This window comes from Lonchura striata, chromosome 17, assembly GCF_046129695.1.
Source record: "Lonchura striata isolate bLonStr1 chromosome 17, bLonStr1.mat, whole genome shotgun sequence".
NCBI classification, from domain to species: Eukaryota; Metazoa; Chordata; class Aves; order Passeriformes; family Estrildidae; genus Lonchura; species Lonchura striata.
In genome coordinates, this window is record NC_134619.1 from 11,602,365 (window position 1) to 11,621,305 (window position 18,941).

General features: G+C 43.2%; 1 protein-coding gene across 5 annotated transcripts in view; it reads right to left on the minus strand.

The window, feature by feature from the left end:
- Nucleotides 1-18,941, minus strand: part of PTPRT (protein tyrosine phosphatase receptor type T) — a 465,371-nt gene that overhangs the window by 131,123 nt on the left and 315,307 nt on the right. The window lies entirely within an intron of this gene.

Consider the following 18,941-nt stretch of genomic DNA (forward strand, 5'->3'; position numbering starts at 1 on the left):
ATTCCTTTCTTATTTTAAAGTGGAGCCTTCTGGAGTGGACTTTTTACAAGGGCATGCAGTGATAGGACAAGGGGGGATGATTTAGGTCTGATATTGTGAAGAAATCCTTCACTATAATGGTGGAGAGGCACTGGTACAGGTAGCCTAGAGAGTGTATAAGTCAGAAGCTGGACAGGGCTTGGAGCCTGGGATAGTGGAAGTTTCCCTGCCCATGGCAGGGGCTGGAATGAGATGAGCTTTAAGGTCCCTTCCAGCCCAAACCATTCTGGGGTTCTATAATCCTCATTTTGAAAACCACTTTGGTCCCAATTGCATAATCCTCTCTGGAGCTGGAGTCATTTCTATTTACCCAGATGACACCCAGGCAGGCTCAGCTGTGAGCAAGCCTGACTTAGTGGTGTTTAAATCCTCCTTAGAGCAGCTTTAGGAATGCTCAGTGTTCAGCTGCCAGTGCCCAGCTCCAGTGCACTCACACCCAACACAGAGCAGAGCAGCTCTGTCAGTGCCAGGCTCTGCTCCTGCCCAGCACCTGCAGCCACCAGGACCTTTCCTCTGTGCTCTGCCACACCACTTCCTTCAAATTCATAACAGGGCTGGCACGAGACTTCATAAATAGATAAGGAAGAATTTTGTCACAGGCAAAGTGTGATTTTCCAGGGCTGGAAAATATTCTGCAATTCATAAGAGTGCAGAGATAAGGGAGTCAGGTATCAGCAGAGAGCTGGATGTGTTTCACAGGGTTCAGCACTGCAGATGGAGGGGAGGGGAAACCAACTGCAAGGCTTCATGATTGAAAACACCTCAGGAAACAATAGGCTATTTAGTTTTAAATCTTGCCTTACATATTCCACTCCATGCTCTAATAAAGCCTACAGGAAAACTTCATTTTTCCCTGTATCCCAAAAATAAACACAAATCAACTGATGCATTCAAGTCTGACAGAAATATCCTTGAACTCAAAGTTATACAAACATAACCATTCATTTCCCTAGTTACTGCCTCAGGGAAGCAGTGTTCCTCTAGCCAGGTGTTAAGGTGCCACGTGAAATGTGAGTTAACCATGAAAAGGACTTTTATCACAGTATGGTTTGGCTTGGATGGGACCTTAAACATCATCTTGTTCCAAATCCACTGCAATAGGCAGGGGCACCTTCCACTAGACCAGGTTTTTATGCTGGAAGAAAACCAGCTGTAGCTCAGGGTTGGGGTTGGGGTTAGGGTTTCCATTTCTGTTGGAAATGTTTTATTTTGAATTCAGCGTGTGCAGAGGGTAAAGTGAAAGATGTGAAATGAAGATGTTCCTCTGAGCATCTCACTCACCATCATTTTGAGCACCACAGACCTTCCAGAAATTTCATAAAGCTTCTCCACAGTTCTTACCACATATGGATTTGTTCTCATGTCGTCAGCACTGAGTTTCCAAAACACATCTTTCTGAACCTGAGTTTGTATCATTCATGAGATATCCACCATCAAAAGCAGCTTCAGATTTCAATGGAAAGAACAGCAAGAAACAGCCATTCCCAACCACAGCCTTCCCTTCCTGCTTGTTTGAGACTTGACAAAATCCATAAGATGCTTTTAAAATTGTATATTTGTTACACAGATCATCCCAGCACCCCCAGTGGCTCTTCCCCAGTCGCTGCTCACCAGGCTGAGCCATGAAGGTTTAATCGCCCCCTCCCCTGCCCTGGCAGCTCTGAGCACCAGGGCTCAAGCTGGGTAAGGGCAATTAGCACTTCTGAGTTCAAACCTGGCAAGACAACACCTTCCCCAGCCTGAACCTCACTGGAGAATGAAAATCAGCTCTTTTCTCCCCCACAGCCCCGTGCTTGGGGTCGCTCTCAGAACCACACTGCCCCAGTAAAACACCACTGCATGGACACCTGATGCAGCAGAGCAGTGAATTACAGAGTCACTGCCTGCTGAACCCAAGAGCAAAAAGCAGGTACAAGCCTATGGGACAAAGCCCAGACTTTGGTTATCCTGTTTTTCTGCAGAAATCCTTGCTTTCAGGCATTAATCCTATATTTAATCTTGGCAAACCACAGTTTCAGCAGATGATTAAAGATCATTTGCTTTCCAAAGGTGAAATATAATTGTGGCTTTGTATCATTTTAAGTAGCTACAGAGATTCTCCTCCTGCAACAGGGATTCCGCTCCAGGTTCCCAGCCACATGGAGACTGGCACAGTCCCCATCCCTGTTTACAGCATGACTGGTAGCACTTGCCACTTCCAGTTCTGGGGCTGGTATCAAGCAGAGTGTAAATCATAAACAGCCAGGGCCCAGAATGTGGGCTCTTACATTTGATTTCAAGTTCAAAGCTGAGAGTGTCAGAGTTGGAGGACTCAGATCTGTGTTTTGCATCAAAGCATGCTAATATTTTGTCTAGCTCACCTCCATCTTCACATTGCAGCACGAGCCTCGCTTGGGTGTGAAAGATAAGGCATGAAGAACATAAGGAATCTATTCTTTTCCACATATATTATCAGAGCTGTTTGTTTTCTTTAAGGGAGCAGGGGAGAAGCATGATCCCTCTACAACACCCCATGGGTTGTTAAATGTAAGGAATGTAATAGCAGAGACTCAATTCAAAGAATCACAGAATGGTTTGGGTTGGGAGGGACCTTGAAGTTAAACCAGTGCCACCCCTGCCGTGGCAGTGCCCTCTTCCACTGTCCCAGGCTGCTCCAAGCCCCATCCAACCTGGCCTTGGGCACTGCCAGGGATCCAGGGGCAGCCACAGCTTCTCTCAGTGACCAACTCCAGTGCTGCACCCCCCTCTTAGTAAAGAATTTCTTCTTAGTATCTAATCTAAATCTCTGCCCTCTTTCAGTTTAAAACCATTTTCCCTTGTCCTATCACTCCATGCCTTTACAAAGCCTGTCTCTGTGGCAAGCACGTTTCTCTCCCTCTAAGGATTTTTCCTAGAGATTCACAGAGAGAAATGAAAGAGAAAACAATTTCTATTTCTGTTCTTTGTTTTTCCTATGTGGAATGTGTTTGGAGAATTGTTTACCTGGGGTGATTGCTTGATTGGATTCTGGTGAGGATTGTTTGAGCCTGATGGCAAATCCAACCCACCTGGGGCTGGGCTCTCAGAGAGGGTCACGAGTTGTGTTAGAGTCAGAGAAAGTAGTATGTAGTTTTAGTATTCTCCTTTTATATAGTATATTAATGTATTTTAGCATAGTTATAATAAAGAAATAATTCAGCCTTCTAAATTGAGTCAGACATTGTCATTTCTTCCCTTTGGGTTCACCTGCATTTACAATATGTCTCCAACTCTCTTACAGGTAATGGGAAGTGCTCTAAGGTCTCCTCAGAGCCTTTTCTCCTCCAGGCTGAGCCCTGGAGGAGGCTTTAGGGTCCGTTCCAGGATTCTATGAACATTACTGCCCCTGTCACAGACTGAAGGTGATTAACACAGGAGCAAAAGCAGCACGGCTTGGTCAAGCCTCATCATTAACCCTAAACCATGTAGGAAGCCTTAGAAAACTCTTAATATTCCTAAGGCACAAGAAACATAAGGAGCCTGGCTGCACACCTGGATCCATCAACAAGGGATGGAGGGCAGGAGGAGCACTCAGTAGAGGAACAGCAGCTGAGGCACTAAGCCAATATTCTGACCCAGCAAACCCCTCAAACATACATTTAACCTCCTTCCCTGCCAAGGGGATCTGAAGTGCATCTCCACATTCTCATCTCAAAAGCAGAAGATAACGGAATCAAGCCCAGAGCTCTGTTCTTATCCCAAGATCAACCTGTGATCACTCACACAAAATAAAAAAAAAAAAAAAAAAAAAAAAAAAAAAAAAAATTAAAATTCTTCTGCAATGAAGGAATCACAGAGCACTAAGGATGAGAACTCACTTGTAAATCAGTTCTGAAACCTATTAAAACAAAATTTACTTTTCTATGTTGATTTTTTTGTCCTTTCCTTTTGGCCTTTATCTTAAAATTTTCAGACTTAGAACAGAACTGAAAGCACCTCAAACCCCAAATATCCATTAATAATAAGTAAGAGTGCTCATACTTTTCTAATCACAAAATAATTTGCTTGTACCTCACCATGCTCTTTGCATGAGTTTGCCATACCAGAAAGACAAAGCATCACAAGAGCAGGTACAACCATTTTTACACTTTTTATAGTTGTCTCTCAAGCTACACTACCAAGTTTTCCTAACTTTGGATTTTTTTTTTCACCAGAAAGAACAAAAACCACCAACCTGTATGGAGTAAGTGTGGGATGAAAATAGGCTGTGCAATTTTCCAACCCATTTTCCAAATTTTTAAATTAATATCTTCATCCTTCTTGCATCCTTCCTTCTAGCATAATTGCCCAGAAAAATAGTTTGGCCATTTGAAAAGATTTTGAAAACTGTTGCAAGTCTAAATCAGCCCTGCAAAACAGAATGGAAGCCAAACCATCTCCCCTATTTATGCATACCTGGCATAAATAAGAGGGCAAGAAATTCCTCCTGAAGCCAATGTAAAAACGTTGTTTTAATGCCCTAATTAAGAGTAAATAAATCCACCTGAACTGCTTCAGCCAGCAGGAAAAAAAAAAAAAAAAAGAAAAAAGCCAAGTTGCTTTTGCAACATTCTAGCAGAAAAATGATCAACTTTGAGCTAGATAACAGTGAAGAAATGTTTATATGCAAAAAAATTTTTCTAAGTGAAAATTTTCACTTAGAATTTAGTGCTTAAGAAGGTATCTTGTGTATTGTTATTTATAGCAAGATGGAACATGTTTTTCTGAGCAGCTCTGCAAAGTTGGACAAGGTTGAAGCTCTCATGAATATTGCTCAGCCTGTGATGGAGCTGGGCTTTGCAGAGCTCTCTGCTGGCCCCATCTTGCTGTGCCAGTGGGATAAGAGGGGCAGGATCCAGGCCCAGCCATGGGGTGGATCTGGGGAAATGGGGAAGGGGGGACAGAGCTCCCCAAACCCCATCTCAGAGCAGCACAGAAGCTGAGCCTGAGGGGTAAACCACCAACTGCCCCAGTCCCAAAAATCTTCTCTGAACCTTTTCTGTCTACATCTCAACATGCTGCACCAGCTAAAACTTAAGGGATTCATCCTACAAATTCTTTTAAAAAAGCCATTTAAATCATAATGTCCTGGCTTGTAAGATAAGCATGTATCCTATCTGCCATCTGTTGGAGGTCGGGCAGTTTTCTTATCTCTCCCAAGAACAATGTCTCCCTCCGGGGAGATATCTTCTGTTAATGGACCATTGAATGACTCACTGCAGGACTGGTAAAGTTCCATCATCCCATGGTGAGATGCTCCACCCAGAGGGAGGAGCCAAGCACCCCTACCTGCTGAAAATCAGCATTTTTGGGACACCAGAACAGCCCCTTTGCTGGATTCCCAGAGGAGCAGCTTCTTCCCCACTGGATCCCCAGGGGAACAGGCCCATCTACTCCATCACCAGACCTTCAGAGAAAACTCCACCCTTCTCCAGATCCCCGCTCCAGCAGCATTTCATCTGCCACCCCAGGAGGAGCAGCCACCATTGAACTGGACTATTACCAACACCCTGACTCCTCAGGGTGTCAGCTTTCTGACTCTATCACTAGTTTTGTTTGTACTAATTACATTTTTTAAATTTGTATTTAGTTTTTCTCCTAGTAAAGAACTGTTATTCCCATTCCCATATCTTTGCCTGAGAGCCTTTTAATTTTGAAATTGTGGTAATTTGGAGGGAGGGGGTTTACCTTTTCCATCTCACAGGAGGCTTTTGCCTTCTTTTATAGACTGCTGTCTTTTCAAACCAAGACAATCTCCTAAACTCCTCACATAGCACCCTCCTTCTTCCTACCCTTGCTGGAAAGTTTCTGCTCTCTCCCTCTCTCAGGGGCATGTGGCTTGACACTGACATTTTGCTTTTCCCCTCTAATAAAAACACACCATCAGAAAGAACAAATCCTGTGCCCAGCATTACAGAGCCTTTAAAAGACTTCCCAGTGCTCACATCCAGAGGCTTTTCATTTGTGCACTGACTGTTTGCAACTTCTGCTAAATAAACTCACTGCTGCTTGTTCCCTCTTGAATAAATCCTGGACCTGATTTTCTAATATCCTGAGGATAATCCAAAGTCAGAAGACATCTGGAAATCCTCCATCACCTTGGAAAAACAACATCCTTTGTTCTCAGGACAGAACTACTTTGGAGTAAATACATGGGCTATAGCTTTTGCAGACACATTAGGTACTGCATGAATAAAATCCCATTACTATTGTAGAAGAGGTTGTCTCCAATCAAGTTTGCTGCAGCAAGTTTTCTGCTTTATTTACCTGAACTATATTTACCCAGAAGCCAGAGGCTGTAAAATCCACAGTTAATAAAGCAGGCTACAAAATTCCTACCAAAAGGAATGTTTCATTTTTTTTAAGTGACTTCCCACACAAAGGTGTCTCTGAGCTATCCATTAGCGCCAAGTGAGCTATATCTCACTGAACAGCTAAATACTCTTTGTAGAGGGAGAAGACACACAGCAAAATGTGTTCCAAAGTCAAAAGCTGAGGCAATGCTCCTCCCCAACTCATCACAGTGCTCCAGGATCACTGGGGGCATCTGACAGGACATGACATCTGGCACAGGACTGGCCAGAGAGGTTTATTCAAAGGTTAAAACTTAAAAATTCAGTGCCTACCAACCACTTGCTGACTATAAAAGAGGCTGGAGGGGGGAACTATACCAAATATACCAGATATTTGTGTGTTGCCCTGTATAAATATCTCTTCATTTCCTAAAATCCAGCTGTCTTCAAATAAAATTGCTGGCCCACAGGGTGTCCAAATGAGCAACCCCAGGAGCCACATCAGCAAAGCCTCACACAGCACTCAGAGCAGAGGCTGATTCATTTTCTTCACACAAGGACAAACCAAAGCCAGCTCCAGACCTTTCTCCCTATGCTACATTGATTTTTGTATTTTACTCAATTTGAGAAAACATGGGCATTCACTCAAACACTGACTAGCACAAAAATAACTGTATTATGTGCATTATGGTCCATTTTACATTGTAAGGTTTATTTCAGCTGTGTTATTTTGTTTTCTGAAGACACAGTGTGGAGACCTTGTGAATGAAAAGTGAACTGTTAAGATCTTTAGATACCTCTCAACTCCAGTTCTGGTTTTATGGTGCTGTAATCAACTTCCAATCCACACAAAAACATTTCAATCACACTTTAAAAATGTTTTGCAAAACTCTTGGCATAATGCACTTGCCGTACTTCATGACACTTGCCTGCTCTCAAGTTCCAAACAGGAGTGAAAAAAGATACTTCTCTGTCCCCTTTTTTAATAGTCTATTGAATTTTCCTACTACTTCATCTGTAGGAATATTGTCAGCCATGAATTTCGTTTATTGGATAATACATTAGATTGGTTCAACTCCCTTTTTTCTTGTTCCCCACATTAACAGCAATATTCTGAGCACTCTTCATTCCACCCTTGGGATGCTCCAAAGATACTTTGAATTGCTTTAGGTGGCATTAAAAGTCTTTACAGCTCAGAGTCTCAAAGGATGAACTTTAAAATAATCCAATTTATTTTTCCAACTCCCCTTTTAGGATCGCTCTGCTGCTTCTTCCCTTTTACTAATGAGATGTAAAAATCAGATAAGTCTGGATAGCTCCACCTCTCCTTCATAAATAAGGAGAAAAACCTCTATGAAGAATGCACCTCAACTCTTTGGAGACTCTTTTGGGGCCCACCCCCTTGGCAAGGGTGTCCCCAGGAGCACACATGGAACCTGCTCTGGGTCTGTCCTGCTTGCTGCAGCATTGTTGAGTTTTGTCTTCTTTTTTTTCTTTCTTCCCCAGGGATTTTTCCAGTTTCTAGCTGCTTCTGTTACCTCTGTTTCTGCAGGGACACCCTGATAGGTGTCCTCCTCACATGGGATCACCACTTAATGGAGTCTTTGCTTCTTTTTTGCCAAGGTCAGGATTAAATGTGCAGGACGGTATTTGTTGTTGGGACTCAGATGTTTATTAGTTCTTATCTCTGTCACAGTCTCACAAACCCTGTGCTCTACAGACTTCACTCTAACAAACTAAAAATGGAGCCTCATCTCTCTTTCTACAGGGCCTTTTAAAGAGAAACTGTCCAATTAAGAAATGACACCTAAATTATTTTTACTTTTAATCCAATAACCAACCACCCATGCCCACAATGTGGACTTTTTTTATCTAATTACACAAAACCACCCAAAACCATGGAGAAGAAGGTGAATAAGAAAGTGGAGAAGAAGTTGAAGAAGAAGGTGAAGACGAAGATGAAGAAGAAGGGGCAACGTCCACCCTAAAACCTCCATCTTGCCTTATATATATTACTATATTCTAAACCCTTAAACTCTAAGTTTTCCACCCTGTGATATCACACACTTCTATTCAAACTCCACACCCATAATCCCAGTTCTGCCATTCCATTTCGGAAGCTTCTCCATGGCCAGGTCAATGCAGTGTTCTCCTGGGGGTCAGTGTCTCTCAGCACAGAAAGTCTGAAATTGTCACCAGCTCCAACAGAGTGTTCTGCATTCCCTGCTTTCCCAAAAACTCCAGAAGTGTTTGGGGACAGCAGAAGGTGAAAAAGGCAGCTTGGCACCACTGTCACCCCGTGCCAAGGAAAGCCACAGTGCCAACACCTCTGCTGGGCCAATGTCTGGGCACGGAGCTGGGGCAGGGGCAGAGCTGAGCTGCCTTGATGAGCAACCAGAGGAAGCCCTGAGTTTTAATGTGACCAAGGTTAATTGCTGCAGATGCAGACTTGGGATTCCCATGCTGGGAATTGCAGAATTAAACTCAGCCTGAATGGCTCGGGCACTTTTCAAAGCGTACTTCATTAGGTTTCAATTATAAAGCACAATTAGAGGAGCACAGAACAAGAAAGGGTGGATATTTCTCCCTCTTTAAGGCATCTCTTTCCCTCCCATGCTGTCCCATATAGCCAGTCACTGTGACCCTGGGCTGTGCTTCCTACACTGCAGGATGACTGCAGCAGGGCCAGGGGAGGAAAAGGCAGGAACCCCCTCAGGCTCTGACTCCAGACTTTAACAACCCCAGGCAAGCACGTAAAGGACACTTAGTCACATTGGATCCTTCACAAATGATTCATGCAGCAAATCATTCTGATGCCACCTTCTCCTCCATCCACCCAGATCACACTTTTCAAATCCTAAAAGAGTTTCTTTAATTATTTTTTTTCTGGATGTCTGACACACTGCAAACTATTTTAAAGATGACTAAAAAACAAGTGAGCCAGGATAATTAAATTTGCTGTACAGTGGCCTGCACCTTCATAAAAAAAAATATTCCAGGGGAAGAAAACTAATCCAGGGGTTTCCACAAATCAAAATGGGTAAAGGATATACTAATTCCTGCAGGACTCACATTGCAGACTTCAAAAATCTAAATGCCACCACTAGAAAAGGGATGTCTATTTGTGGTCAAGCTTGAGTTGTAATTTCAGCAATAAAAGCCCTTGATCAGTGCAATCCTTTATTTTCTGATTGTCTCAAGTGATTCATGATTTCAGCCTCAAAGCCTAATAGTGGTTCAGCCGGAAAGAACATAAAAATAATTGCATGTTACTGGACATATCAAAGCTGTGAATAAAGTATATTGCACCAGCTTCTTTTAGCCTGATTTCAGGGTTTTGCAGACCCTTGAAATGAGTTTTCAAAATCTGGTAAGTGAGTTGAAGATGGCAATAGGCTTCAAATAAAAAGTGTAGAAATATCATGCTTACCCATACCTGAAAAGTAAAATACCTTCAGGTAGTTACTGCCTAGACTTACCCTGAAAAAAACAAAACAAAACAAAACAGGGAATTTTATAGAAGGAAAAAGGTCCTTTATTGACAATTTGAGCTTGGTACAAAGTATAATTTAAATAGACGTAGCAGCTGCTCCTGGACTTACTGGAGTATTAGAGCCTTTCACTAGCAAGCATTCAGAATCTGAATAGGAATAACAAGAACACAAATTTGAATGAGACTCAACGTCAACTCCCACATCTAAAACACAAGGAGGGTGGCATCAAAATGTGGCAAATTAGAGTGCAGACACCTGGTCCTGAAAAGTCACGCAGAAAACTTAGTTTATACTGCTTTGCCTTATTTCTCATCAAAATAATTTGGAGGCTTGAACATGAAACAGATTTGTGAATTCACTAGGGAGCCAGAGAGAGTCATCACACAGTAATGGAAAGGCAGATTTTTTTATTGATTCAAATTAAGGGTAATTTATTGGAAAAAAAGCCACAATTTGCATAAAAGCCGCTGCTGAAAGACGCAGCAGTGTAAATGTGTTTTGATCTATTTGACTCAAACACACACACAGAGCCTGGTGGGTGCAGAGAGCAGCAGCTCTGCAGTCATTGCAGGAAAAAACCAATCAGTCCTGAGCCTTTGCTCTGAGACAGCTCAGCCCTTTGGTACTTCAAGCTTCTCCCCTCTTTTACTCTATCACAAGTGGTCTGGTCATTCTTATCCTCTCTGACCCTTCCAAGAAATAAAATCTAATTGTCCTCTGGCTTCAGCATCTCCCAGGACCCCCAGACAGTGGATTTTGTCCTTAAAGTGTGAGGAGGCATTGTTGCACAGCTCTTGGAAACAGAACAAACCTGAACCAGAGAGATCAGGTTACCACAGGGGACATCTGAGTGTAGGTCTCAGAACTAAAAACATTGGGATTGTCTACATCACAACCATTTGCCAAGGAAAGCCTATTGCTCCATGGAGAAGCTCCTCAGTTCTTCCAGATGTGGAATTTCTCAAACAATAGATCAAATTTTGATTATAAAACTGGACAACCTGTGATATTAGAGAAATTACAGCAGCCTTGGAGCAACTCTGGCTCCAAATGTAAACATTTTCTAAATTAAATGCTTCATCTTCTTTTAATTGCTACATTCCCTCCAGCCAGAGTTACAGGGATAGGCTACTAATCCCAGAGATTAACTGGAGTGTGGGTTGGACCAAATGGGCACTGCCCAGGCTCCCCAGGGGATGGGCACGGCCCGAGGCTGCCAGAGCTCCAGGAGCGTTGGGACAGCGCTACCAGGGGTGCCCAGGTGGGGCTGTTGGGGGGTCTGTGCAGGGATGGGGCTGGGCTGGGGGGTCCTGTGGGTCTCTCCTGATGTCTCAGGTTTTTGCTTTCATATTTTTCAGATTCTGTGCTGCTTTAGTGTGTAAGTCTAGGCTTCATATTAGGGGATGGAGAGCTCTTTGCATGGAGTAGGGAGACAAAACAATTCCTTCTCTACCTGGGGACCAAGGACAAATTATCCAAATCTCAGGCCCAAGAGTATAAACAAAGTGGACTGAAGAGAGAAAAACAAACAGGATGGGACAGCCTGGGCTAAAGCTGGAATTGGACAATGAACTCCAATATGCAAATGGAGCAGAACTGATCAAAGCGTGAGACCCTGTGACCTGTTGTCCATTTTGTGTCCATTTTGGGTTGTGCTGCCCAAGGTGGATCTGTCTGAGGCCTCTTAATAAATCCCTGCTTTATTCTTTAGCTCTGTCTAGTCTCTGTTCTAGGTCAGCCTTTGGAAGGCATCACTCCCAGCTCAGGATATTCTGATTGTTTCCTCATCCTACTGAGCAGTGGCAAGGAAGAGGCTCCCGTGTGATCCCAACCCCACCAACCCCACCCGGAGCACTGGGTTCCCTTCCCCAGCTCTTGAGACAGCCAGGCCGTTTCTTCTGGAGCTCCTCACTACAGAGCTTCCATGTTGATGAGGAAATCTGCTGGGAACAGCCAAGTGTAGAACACCAACATTCCCTGCCTTCAGCACACCCCTGGCTGCTGTCCCCGTGTCACACCTCAGCAGGGTTATCAGTGATGGCTTGGCTCTCTGTGAACAGGCTCTTTGTGCCACCTTCACACGTTATTGATCTCTGCCAGCTAAATTTTCCCAAGGGATCCAAGCCAGTTTTCATCTGCCAGAGCAGGCTTGGAAATTTGAGAGAAGTGATTTGTCTCCCCCAGCCACAGAGTGGCTCCTTTAACACATTCCCACATTTGCATTTTGCCATTTGCATATACACAGTTTAATGCCAGAGCACCACGTAAACAGGACTGTTAGTTTTATGAAAATCTGACTTTTGGGGGGAATTGCTTTGTGCAAAACAATAGTAAAAAGCAGGATCCAAAGTAAATCTTACAGTGAAGGGAGAAAAACCCACTTATTACAAGACTAGGAAAACTGCATGAAATGCTGAGGAGCCTCTTACAAAGGCAAATTATCCCACAGTGTAGATGGCAAAGGGATCATTTACATTCCCAGTTCGTAAAAAGCAGTGATTAATACAGCTAGAGAAAATGTAAAATTTAATGAGTAACTGAAGTGTTCAAACAAACTGCTAGTTTAATAAAGCAGAATGACAGGGCCAAAGCGTTGGGAATAAAATCCCAAGGTTCTGTTAGCGGAGAGAAAATTCATGGATGGAGTGAGAAAAAGAAAAGGTGATTTAACATCAAAAGAAATAATTACTCTTCATCTAAATAAAAATTAGAATGAACATTTATATTGTCTTTTCTTCCCCTCTGAATGTCTCCAAAACTCTTATTTATTTTAGTTTACATACTTAGCTAATTAAAGCTCTAAAATAATATAAATGTTATGGGCTATTTTTGGAGAAAACCAGAATAACTAAAAACAGTCTTAGGCACTCTGAATATTGCATCAAGGTCCTATTAGTTTTCATGGTACAATTTTTTTTTAAAAAAAAAACCTGCCTCCTGCTGAATAATTACAATCTTATTTTTAAGCAATTTTTAAAAATTACACATGGATCAGAGACTTTAATTCTTAATAGTTGAATTCAGCAATAACCTGCATTGAGGTTGGCAAAGAAAATACTGAGCCAAGTCTCAGCTGATGCAGAGGGGAAGCCTTGCTGGCGTTGTGCTGTTTGTGAGAGCTGTGTTTGCAGGGTGCTTGACCCCTGCAGCTCCAGCCCTGCAAATCCACTTCCAACTCCGAGTGCTGAGCGGGGTCCAGCTCATCTCCTGTCTCTCCAGTGTTGGCTCTGCAGGCCAAACGTGCACTGTTATTTTTTTTTACCCCATTTCTTGAACTGAGCCACACAAACCCAATGTGAGCAGCCTGTGATGAAGGGTCAGGGAAGCCCAGAGTTCTGCTGGGCAAGGCTGACAACAACTCTTCACTGAGAGCTTTCCACTCCTCACAATGTGCAGCTAAAATGTCCGTGAAAAAGACAGTCCAACTCCCTGCAGAAGTAATACTTTACTCAGATAGTTCTCACAACTGCATCTTCCTTTGCCAACATCCACCTACTATGTACAGGCTATGCAATGTGGTCACAAATAGATCCATGGAGAGCTGCTACTAATAACTTGCATTTACAGCATTCAGCTATTAGAGTGAGAGTGATGAGACAGACCTACCCAGAGCATTGCAAAAGTCAAGATGCCCTCTGAAAACATGCCCATCATGGGAACAACTTGACCCCAAAGTGCCAAGGTGGACAGATACAAGACAAGGCAGAATTAAGGGTTCTCTAGGTGCCCTTTTGGAAATAATGACTTTGCATTCATGCAGCATTGTCATCATAACCTCTGGATCTCTCCTATAATTAGGAGCTCCTCTATGAGGATACAGCCAAGCATTTTCATTCCAGGTATGTTTGTCATGTTGGAGTACTCTGAGTAGGAAGAGAAGTAATGGCAGTACAAGAGCACGAACCACACTCCGACACAAAGTCATTATTTCATAGTCACTGACGTCTGCATGACTTGCTGCTCACAGAACTCATCTGCAGAGAGAGGACTCTTCCCACTCTCACAGCAAGGACTGGCTGAGTTTCAGACACTGGGAGGTTTGTGGGCTTTTTGTTCACCCTTTTCCCTCCTGTGTACAGTTACTTTTATTTTTACTGTCACACTGGCAAAAATCAACGCACTGAGAACACAGCTGCTAGAAACACTTGGACAGCTCAAGGTCCCCCACACAGATTCTGCCTTTGCATTGTCTGTAACACCCAAAAGAGCCTAAGGAAATGGCAAGACTTCCAGGGACAAACCAGGAAAAAAAGAAAGGAAGAAAAACCAGTTTAGTGAAGAGACCCTGAGATTAGCTCAGCTGGTCAGAGCCTGGTGCTAAAAACACCACGACTGGTGGTTCAGCCCCTGTATGGGCCATTCACTTCAGAGCTGGACTTGATGATCCTTGTGGGTTCATTGCAACTCAGATTATTCTGTGATTCTGCAAAACTGATGATCAAACTCCAAGTCTGCTGTTATTAAATGAGTCCACCATTGTAATATTTAGAACTTGGGTGTAGAGCGCACCCAAAAATTCAACAGTCCAGGCAGTTCTTGCAGTGTGTGTGTCCTGAATGAAAAGGATGACCCCAGATATCTCTCTCTAGAAGTCAAACTCAAGTCAGATTTACACAGATATCTGCAAAGAGATTTGGCTTCTTGAGCTACAAAACTTTTCTAGCCATCACTTCATCTTCCAAATTTTGAAAAGATGGCAAGAACCCATCATCTCTTCTGTGGTCATCTCTTGTCCCTGCCTCAAAAGTGTGACATTGGCTCCTGAACACTGCAGGTTCTTGGCAGTGACATTAATTTTAATTTAATATCACAAAACTGCATTGATGCTTAGCAAGAGCCCCAATCCACTAAAGCATATTTCCCTCTAGGGACTTGGACATGAAAAGGAAAAGCTGCTTAACAGAAAGCAACATATCTTCCTGTACATTTATATCCAGAGATGTATCTGCCTGCAATGGCAAGTAGGAAAAACAAGTGTCACCTCAGAGAAAAGCTCTGTCATCTCATTTGTTACCTTCCTCGGCAAAACAATGGCTCTCTGAGGGGCAGACAAGGCTGAATGGGTTGTTCCAGACTGTTTTCAGCTGCAGGCAATATTTATAATCACTAATTTATATGCAGAAATATTTATAAACAGCAAATTTAGAGACTGACATCTTGGAAAAAGCTGCACAAGCCATGTCACAGAGTGTTCTGCCCGAATTCTGCATCCCTTTAAGTGAGAACAGGATGCAAAGTGGTCCTTCCATAAATTATTAATTATCCTTTATCAGTATGAACACTCAGAAACATCATCAGTAGGAGCCACCACATCTTCTGAAGGCAAGTAAATGAAAAATAAAATTCACCTCTATCTTCTGAAACGCCACCTCTTCCAACAGTTACTATGGAGCATGAAAACTAACTCAAAGCTGTCCACAGCTTTTGCTGTTATTTGCTTTCCCTCAGTTCAGCTGGGGAGAGGGTAAGAGACCTGCACTGCATGTGGTGCCAGGACTTGGGTGTCACTAGAGAACACCTGAAAGCACAACGCCAGCCACTGCTACTTGTAAGGTGAAAAGAAGAAGGTTTATTTTCTGACTCCAGCATTTATACTTTTCCAAAGGTGACAGTGGATTGGAGAGTGAATGTGCCACCTCTCCAAAGACATTGGACAAACTACTGGTACATCAAGTTTCTCCATCCCTATGAAGGAATGCAAAACAATATGTTGTTTACAGAAAGTTGTGTGAGAAAGTTTTCTAGCAGAATGTAAACTCAGATGGCTTTAGAAAATCTTAAAAATCAGGGCAACAACTTGGGTGCTCAGGAGCAGCACAGCTGCATTTTGCTGGGAAGGCTCACAGCAAGCAGGGATCCTAAAGGGATCAGTGCCATCCAGCAGCTACACTTCACTCCCTGAGAGCTGCTGGCAGTTTTCTCATCTACACTGACACAGCTTATACGTTCAGAAAAGACCTGTATAGACTGGTGAGAACTCTGAGATCTCCCGAGCAGATGGCAATTCTGCCAATCTCATCCAGGACTCAGCCTGTTAGCACAGTAACACAGAGATCAGCAACCTCAAACCACAATCTCTTACCCATCTGCACACAAACTGGCAGGACTGCTAAATCACTGCTGTCCAGATCTGTACAATAAATGCTACTATTTGTGGGAACTCAAAATGTCCCTCAGACATTTTTGGAGGTTCCGGGTCCAGGTCAGAAGCATTTGAGACCCTGGCAGGCAGCTGCAAACAGCTGTGATTTTGGGTTTGAGCCATGGAATGATTTACCAACCTTGCAGGAAGAACAAGAAGTCACAAAAGTTTAGATATTATAGTAGAAATAGTCACAAAGTAGAGGGAAGAATTTTTGAGTGTGTACAGGGGGGTTTTAAGTCCTGTATAGGGGGGTTTTAGTTTTGTACATGGGGGCAGAGGTTTTAAGATGGAGGGATTTGGGCCTGCCCTGTCCTCCCTCTTTCTTCTTCCTTACCTCCATGTTCTTGGTGATGTTGGCACTCACAGATTGGTTTAGAGTAGAAAAGCACCATTTAATATAGGTAATATGCATTGGGGAAAAACTGTAACCATGTCACACGTAATGTACCATATAAAAGACAGCAGCAGCCCTGGTGGGGAGAGAAGAAGCAGTCGGGGTCAGAGAGGATGTCAGGGTGTGTGTGTGCCTCTGCCTGAGCTGTGAGCAAACCACAGCAGCCAGAGGAGAAAATATTTTAGATAACTTGCAATAAACTGCCTTGAGACCAACAACAGAGACTGCTGAGCCTTTCTTTGGAAGCTCGGGCTGGAGGAGAGACTTTTCCACCACACGGAGCCACCCCTGACCTAGGGTGGGCTTCGCCAACTATTGGTACAAAAAGGTGGCTTTCTCCAAAAAGCAGATGCTACCACTCCTGAAAGACCCACTACTGTGCACAGCATCGATTGGAGATTTATTTTCTTTCTGTGCTTATCTAATTTCAGACAACACCGGAACACCAGAGTGGAACTGCACACAAAACAGATGCACACTCAGCCTCAGCAGGTTTCAAATCATCTACCAAAACTCTGCAAGGTTTATCTTATGCTTAACTGATTAGTCACAGGCAAGGCTTCCACGAGCAGCGTGTGCCCCCAGCACATCATTCAGGATTATGTTCACGCATACCCTGTTTAGACAGCACTGTGTTAAATCCCAGCAAATAGTTTGGTCACTGAGACATGTGTGGAGCCTGTGAGGAGGGAAGCTGCCAAAACAATTATGTAATGACATGAAAAAGCAGTGGGTAAACTGCACATCTTGATTCTTCCTGGGCATGAATGCTTCACTAGGGCTTCCTCTTCATCAGGTTTGCTGGGGTAGAAAAGAGCCACTACTACTATGTTTTCCTATTAGAAATGCCTGATACACTGACATAGTTTTTTGTCTCACACCACTGAGGAGCTCAGGGTAAAGGTAAACACCAAGATCTCCATGCAGCAGGCAGATATGCAGCTCATCGATTGTCATCCTTCCCTTGACAACTCTTAGCAAACCACTGTAGCTGCAGGGAATTTCTCATGGTCCAGAAAGGCTGTTCCAAAGTCCTACAAAGTCCACGGTCTTTATTTAAGCCTGTCAGCAAAGCAGCCAGAAATAGATGTCCCTCTGCTGCCAGATTACACAATTTAAACCAGTAGCAGGTAACAAGGGCTTTCCTCAAAAGTCTTTCACAAGCTGCTTTCTTGGTACTTATTCCCATGACAGAGGAAAAGGAGAGTGGAAGAAACTCAGCTGGCAGCATGGCAGACCTTTGCCTCAGGCAAAGCAGAAGGAATTCCCCCGTTCCCAAGTCACTGCAGTTTATAGCCCAAGGCTGTGTCTCCTTATTTCTGCCCAAGCCAAGGTTGCTGCAACCTCAGTGTCACTCCAGCACAGACTTTTCTCCTGCTGGCAACTCCTCTGAAAACTGGAGCCCTGGGTTTATCTAGCTGGAAACCTGTTCTCTGCTAGAAAGAGGTTTGCAAAGAAGAAAGAATGCTTCTGGAGTGAGGGGCATTGCAAGACAGGTTATGTAAAATATAATGAGACAGAAGGATTAGAATGTGAGGGAAAGGACTGCATCCACCCAGCAGCAATGATGGCTCAGCAGCAACGTGGATGAGTTCACAAATTTCACTTGTAATATGGATGTTGGATTGGTGAGGATATAGCTTTTGTCTGGATAACCTGAATAATTTCTAATTTGTCTGTTGCCTAAATAAGAAAATGGCAAATTAATAATGCTGTATATGCATTTATTTCCTCTTTATATTTAGTGCAAATTCAACACTGTCACAGAGACAAAGTTAAATAGCTCAGAAAAACCTTTCAGCTCAGTGGAAAACAGAACTTATCAAGTACGAAAAAGAAAAATATTCTAGACAGTAACATGCAGGAGTTCTGTATGCATGACTTGTGTTTGGATTTCTCATCTCTAGTAGACAAACTAATAATGATTGGGCAGCCACAAGGCCCTTGTGCTCTGTGTAAAAGAAAATAAACAAATAAACCCCATCACTTCCCATTGCTCTGCTGCCATGGGAAGAGCTGGACCATCACCTTCACATGGGACCTGTTCTGGGCAGGGGCTCATGGAGCAGGAAAACCTTGAGCTTGTGCTGCAATTTGGGGAATGACATTCCTGATCCTTGAAAAGCATCGAGGTGTGAACCTCAGGGAAAATCACTCATTCTAAAAGACAACGTCAATCTGGATAGAAGCATGTTTTGCTATTTCAGTAGGGGGAAGTTGTTTTGTTGTATTTGATTATTAGATAATTTTTAGCTTGTGTCCTCCCTCCAAGATATGGGCCTTGTGGATGCATTTTAAGGATGACAGCAATAGCCTTGTTTTCTTGATTCCTTCCTGTGAACTGCAGAGTTGGCCCATGAAAGCTAAGGGCTTAATGAATCATTTCCCTCAGCAGAAGGGTTTCAGACCGGAAATTCAGAGTGACCCTGAACTGGGAACATTTCAACACAAAATACAAATCTGTCAGACATGTAAGAGTCAAGTGTAAGAAAGCGTTCCTGGAATTTTCACTGGTGAGCTGATTTTGGATTTCTTTTGAATGAAGTTTTGTTAATGCTGAAAGACCAAAACATTCCTGA